Below are 5,743 nucleotides of genomic sequence, written 5' to 3'. Positions count from 1 at the left end.
CAAACCCCGACATTTGAAGAGCTAACACGACAAAAGCGCATTCTGGGGCACATAAATTCTGATACCATTTGGCAGGGCCCTCCGCATTTCCTAGACCCTGGAGGGCCAGGTTGCTTTCATCTTGTGGCTTCCCTATCTCAACGTGGAGTGGCCGTGGTGAACCAAGGGAGACAGCACGAAGCTGACATACCGACGCACTGGCTCTCAGATACCTGGATGTGATGAAGGATGCTTTTGCTCACGTCTCCATGGCAAAGGGTCATCACACGACCCTTCCTAACCACAAGTGGACTGGAAATGGAGGGTCCCCTGTGTCCAGGAAGGAAAGCAAAGACAAGGTATGGATGAGCATTGAAATTTCTCCCACGTACTGCTACACAGTAGGTGCTCGACCAAAGGCAACTACCATCATTTGTTATGACAACCGACTGTATCAATTAGAGGCGTCTCCGAGGTCAGATTTGCTTGGTTTTCTTTGCATTTTTAAGTGCCTACCACATGACAGACGCTTTCAACTACAGGACCACATCTAACGCGAAGAGGATCCTGTACATGTCGGCAGGGAGTGTTCACCATCTTCAGGAAATAGTACTTGTCTGCATTGCCTGCACTCCCAGCATTGCAATCTGTAATCACAGTAGGCTGAGAAGTTCCTCCTTCCTTTTGAAACATGGGTAAAATCGGAACCTGGTGTCTCAGCTATCCTCCATGTGACTAACCTTGCCTGAACACCTGACGTGGACTGGTGCCATTAGGCCCACTGAATGCCAGGGCTTTTTCCGTGGGACACGTACTAGACAAGTGGCCGTGGGAGGATGGTTATTTTTTTCGGGTTCAATTTGACTCACGTGTCCACCGAGCAATCATATTGCACCACCCAGGAGGACTGTTAGGAATTTGACTTCAGTGGATGTTTCCTCCTCATCAACCAATTCTGATGAAGCATTACTATCTGACCACTTAATGAGCTCTTTCATCTGAATTCGTGTTCAGTTCCCAGCCTCAAATAAGTAAATCCTACAAGTCCTTCTGCAAACACCAGGGTGGCTTCAAAAATCTTCTGTGTAATATCAGGGTTGATCCCTAAGTCCCTTGAAGGTTATAGGTGCAATGAGACATTCCTCACATCCCACCGGGAAAACAGAGAGTGGATCGAAGACCACCTGGGGAGGATGAACAAGAGTGCTAAGGTCACAGTCCAAGTCCCATTTTCCATCAAAACAGCTTTAGCTGTCAGAGCGGTTGGAGGGTAAGCTCCAGGAGAGCCACGGAACCTGGGCAGGGAGTAGGCCTGCTCTATGTCATGGGAGGGCATGAAGCCCTTGTGCAGCCAGTAGAGGAGGCGGCAGAGATGAGCTGGTCAGCAGACCACATTCCAGAGTTGGACAGGAGGGCAATGTGGGAAGAGGGGCTGTCATGTGGGAAAGTGTGGGGACTGGACAGAAATAGCGGTGCCTGGAAGAGTCTATTCTGAACAGGACTCAGTCCCCAAATTGTGCTTCATTCTTCTTGACACCTTTCTTCCTGAGGCCTGCTTTTGCTACCTGGACCTCAGAGTCCTCCTCTTTGTCGTCTGGGAAATAACATGTTAGCGAGAAAACAAATGAAGTAGGATTCAGAAGGTCGGCCACAGGCTGGGGTGGGTGGGAACAGCGGGGACTCTACATGAATTCAGACCCGGGATCTAGTGGGTCTGGTTTCTGCTCTGTCACTTACAAGCCATGTGATCCTGGGAAAACGACCAAGCCTTGTGAGCCTCAGTTTCTTCATCTGTGAAGTAAGTGAGTTGGATAAGCCCCATCTTGCAGGAGGAATGTATGTGATGTATGTAAAGCACCTGGCACAGTGTGCTGGGCATATATCAGAACGTTGATGAATGGCAGGTGTTTCTAGTGTCGGTTTGATCCTAGACTCTTCTACTCTCTCCTATGGGATATTCTCTGTTTACAGCTCACGCTAGAGAACATGAAGCTCAATAGGACACGGAACAGCTAATAAGCCAAAGAGAATGCTTCATAAATACAACTCGATCCACTTTCTTTCTTTTTATTTTAATGAACAAAAAACGTTTTCTTTAGTTTTGAGAGAGGGACAGAACACGAGCAAGGGAGGATCAGAGAGGAAGGAGACGCAGAAAGTAAAGCAGGCTCCAGGCTCCAGGCTCCGAGCTGCAGCACAGAGATCATGACTTGAGTGGAAGTCGGACGCTTAACCGACTGAGCTGCCGAGGGTCCCCAAGGTCCATTTCATTTTCGAAGGCAGAGGACATATGTGGGATATATGAGAATATGTGTGGAATGTGGCTGTGGGGGAGTTGTCCCAGCTGGAGACAACACGAAGCTGCTAGAAGTTGAATCAAAGACCAACTTCTTCCCTTCCTGTGCACATGCTCTTCCATCCAAACCACTACTTTCATTCATTCTCCTGGACCAAAACCTAGACCTGGCTTACAGCTGTCCAATGACAATCAAGAAAATCAAATTAAAATGTCTTTTTAATGCACTGCGTTGTGGTTTTCCATGGCCAGCAACAACAGTGTCAGTCTTGATCTTCTGGGCTCCACTTTAAAGGAATATACCATTATAGGGGCGCCTGTGTGGCTCAGACAGTTCAGCGTCCCACTTTGGCTCAGGTCATGATCTTGCAGCTCTTGAGTTCCAGCCTGGCATCGGGCTCAATGCTGATGGCTCAGAATCTGGAGCCTGCTTCGGATTCTGTGTCTCCCTCTCTCTGCTCCTTCTCTGCTCTTGAGCTCTCTATCAAAGAATAAAAACACGTTAAAAAAACTTTTTAAAGGAATACCATCATATTTCTCCAGAAATCCTTGCAGATGATTGGTAGAAAACACCTGCTCTGTGTCCTGTGTTCAACTCCACAGGGACAAGAGTGCAGGACACTTTCGCTTCCTGACACAGGAGGAGATTTCTCTTTGGTTTGCTCATGATCCAAAAGGAATTTCTCGGAGCCATATTCTGTTTCAGATTTTGCTCGCACCCCTAAGGCACACCATCTGTGGGCCTGGCCACTGTCAACATTCAGCTTCGTTGTCATCAGCTGCCCAGGAGGCATCCCACTGACCAGAGACCCCAGGCCAGCCTGCCTCAGGAGGGGCATCCCCACTGCAGGGCCCGCCCCTGGAGCCCCACTGCCTCAGCCTTCTTTCACCTGTTCGGCTAGCCTTGGGGACCCCTCCCCACCTTCCCACTGGGAAGGCTGCTGCCAGACAGTCACGTATGGGTGGGGCGTGCCCTGCCTCTCCTAGTGTCCTCACTGCTAACACAGGGCCCTTCCGAGAGCGAGCAGAGCTCAGAGAATATCTGGCAACAAATGGACCAGTAAGCAGGGGTCCTCTGTGCCCAGATCCACTGGCTCCACCTTTCGTGGTGAGCGGAGCCAATGCAGGCACACATATCTATGTCACTTGTACACAATGACAGACAGCAAGGGATAAGAAGCAAAACATCTTTTATTTCTCATTTTCCTGACCCTGGCACGTTACTGCCAAGGTCTTCCAGATTTCCAAGAAATCCCTGTGCCCAGCCCACGCACTGAGATTCCCTTCAGGATCCCAGACAAGGATGGGGGTATCCCAGCTTGTTGCACCAAATGGCAAAACTCTGACTCTTGGACTGGACAAGTACAAAGAACTGTGGCGTGGATGCCACTCACACACTGAGCCTCTGAAGCTCCAGAAACCTTCTAACACAAGAAAGAACATCAGGAAGCTTCCTCAAGGAAACAAACATGGATTTCTGAGGTCGCATAGACAGAGAACAAACAGAGAGCCACCCAAACGTGATGTGGGCCCCACTTTCCCCAAGCAGCCCTGGCCCTCCCCTACTCACAGCGCCCAGTGCCCTCCCTGCTCCCAGGCACAGGGAAGAAGCGGCCTGGCCTCCTGCCCCGCAGGGGAGGCTGTTGGACCCCGGGCAGAAAGGGCCTGGCTGCCCCTCTGGCTCAAGCCCGCACTTCCTCATTGCTGGCAGCCTCGTGACAGAGGTATAGGGAGGCTCCGAGCCACCTGCAACTGACCATGAGGATGTGCTGCAGCACGTGCACGCTGCTGGTCTCCGCGTGGGCCCTGGGACCCCACAGGAACTCGTAGCATGAGGGCTCGCTGCCGGGCACCTGCCAGTACTCTGTGTACCCTTCCTGCACCCAGACTTCGGTGACCATCTCCCTGGGCTCCCCATAAAATAAGTGCTCCCTGCCAGCACACACCCCCAGGACCCCCAGCGCTTTCCACACCTCCTCCTCAGGGGCACGGTGATCCTCCAGGAGGATCACTCCCAGGACCACCACGAGGAGGCTGGTCGTGGGCATGGCCTACTTGCCACGTAGCACCCGATCACAGGTCCGGCCGAGGATGGTGACCAGGACGTAGGAGTGCTCGCCGGGGTCCACTTCCTTCACGTCAACGCCAAAGACCAGCTGCAGCTAGGCACCGGCAGGCTCGGCAGAAGGTCACGGGGCACTGGTCCGGGACATCTTTGCTGACCATGGAGAGCATCTCTGCCTGGGGGGAGGGCTATTTGGTGCGATACTTTAGGAGCAGGAATGCCACCAGTTCAGACACCTTCATGCTGAGTGCCTCTGGGAGCAAGGGCTGGGCTGTTGCCTGATGCCCCCTGGTGCTCAACCCCTCCTCATCTGGATTGCTGGGCTCCTCATCAGACCTGTTCCCTGCAGCACCTGCTATGTCAGCGGGGGAGCGGCAACGCTCTGAGGGCTCTGAGGAGGGCACGGGGCAGGACATATGGACCCAGCAGTGGACCCCTCCTCCAGGGGGACTGGGAAAAGGAGAGGGCAGGAAGAGAAGATCAAGGGGGAGGAGGAGGAGGAGGAGAAGGCAGCTGCCAAGGAGGGGGGACCAGGGAAGCTGTGGAGGAGGAGGAGGAGGAGGGAGTTGGGGTCTCCTCCCCATCCTCAGCCCCAGAGGGCTGTGCATCCACCGGGCCTCCTGCCTCTTGGGGTTTTCTTCCAATGTCCAGTGCTCACTCCTCTGCTGCAGGGGCATGATGTTTGTGAGAACCTTAGGAAAAGGAGGGGGCTCCTCAGGGGGCAGCCCAGCCCACAGAGCACGAGGTCCCTGACCTGAGAGGGGGGCCACGTAGGGGTTGGGGGTGGAGGGGTCCCCTCTGGGGTGGGATGGGCGAGCGCCCGGCTCCATACACACAGCATGCACCTCGCCTTGATCACTGGCAGCCCGGCCCTTTCTGGCCGGTGTCCAGGACCTTCCCCACTGGGGCAGAAGGCCAGGCCGCTTCTTCCCTGTGCCTGGGAGCAGGGAGGGCACTGGGCGCTGTGAGTAGGGGAGGGCCAGGGTTGCTTGGGGGAAAGCAGGCCCCACAGCACGTTTGGGTGGCTCCCTGTTTGTTCTCTGTCTATGCGACCTCGGAAATCTATCTTGGTTTCCTCACGGAAGCTTTCTCATGTTGTTGCTTGTGTTAGAATGTTTTCAGGAGCTTCGGAGGCTCAGTGTGGATAAGTGAGTGGCATCCACGCCACAATTCTTTGTACTTCTCCAGTTTAAGAGTCAAGAGTTTTGCCATTTGGTGTAAGGAGCTGGGGCCCCTTCAGTTCTCTTTTGGGATCCAGAAGGGAGTCATGGTGCCTGCGCTGGGCACAGGGGTGTCTCGAACACATGAAGACTTTGACCGTAAATTGATTGTGCCAGTACACTGAGAAATGAAAGATGTTCATTCTTGCTTCTTATCCCTTGTCATCCGTCATTCTGTACAAG

The 5,743-nt window shown here is 53.3% G+C and overlaps 1 pseudogene; it reads right to left on the bottom strand.

Annotated features, from left to right (window-relative positions):
- Positions 1–3,957: 3,957 nt before the first annotated feature.
- Positions 3,958–4,853, bottom strand: LOC144226754 (melanoma-associated antigen 8-like; annotated as a pseudogene).
- Between the last annotated feature and the right edge of the window lie 890 nt (positions 4,854–5,743).

This window comes from Crocuta crocuta, unplaced genomic scaffold (assembly GCF_008692635.1).
Source record: "Crocuta crocuta isolate KB4526 unplaced genomic scaffold, BGI_CrCroc_1.0 scaffold874, whole genome shotgun sequence".
NCBI classification, from domain to species: domain Eukaryota; kingdom Metazoa; phylum Chordata; class Mammalia; order Carnivora; family Hyaenidae; genus Crocuta; species Crocuta crocuta.
The sequence above is the reverse complement of the archived record's forward strand: the minus strand, read 5'-3'. Positions and strand labels throughout refer to the sequence as shown.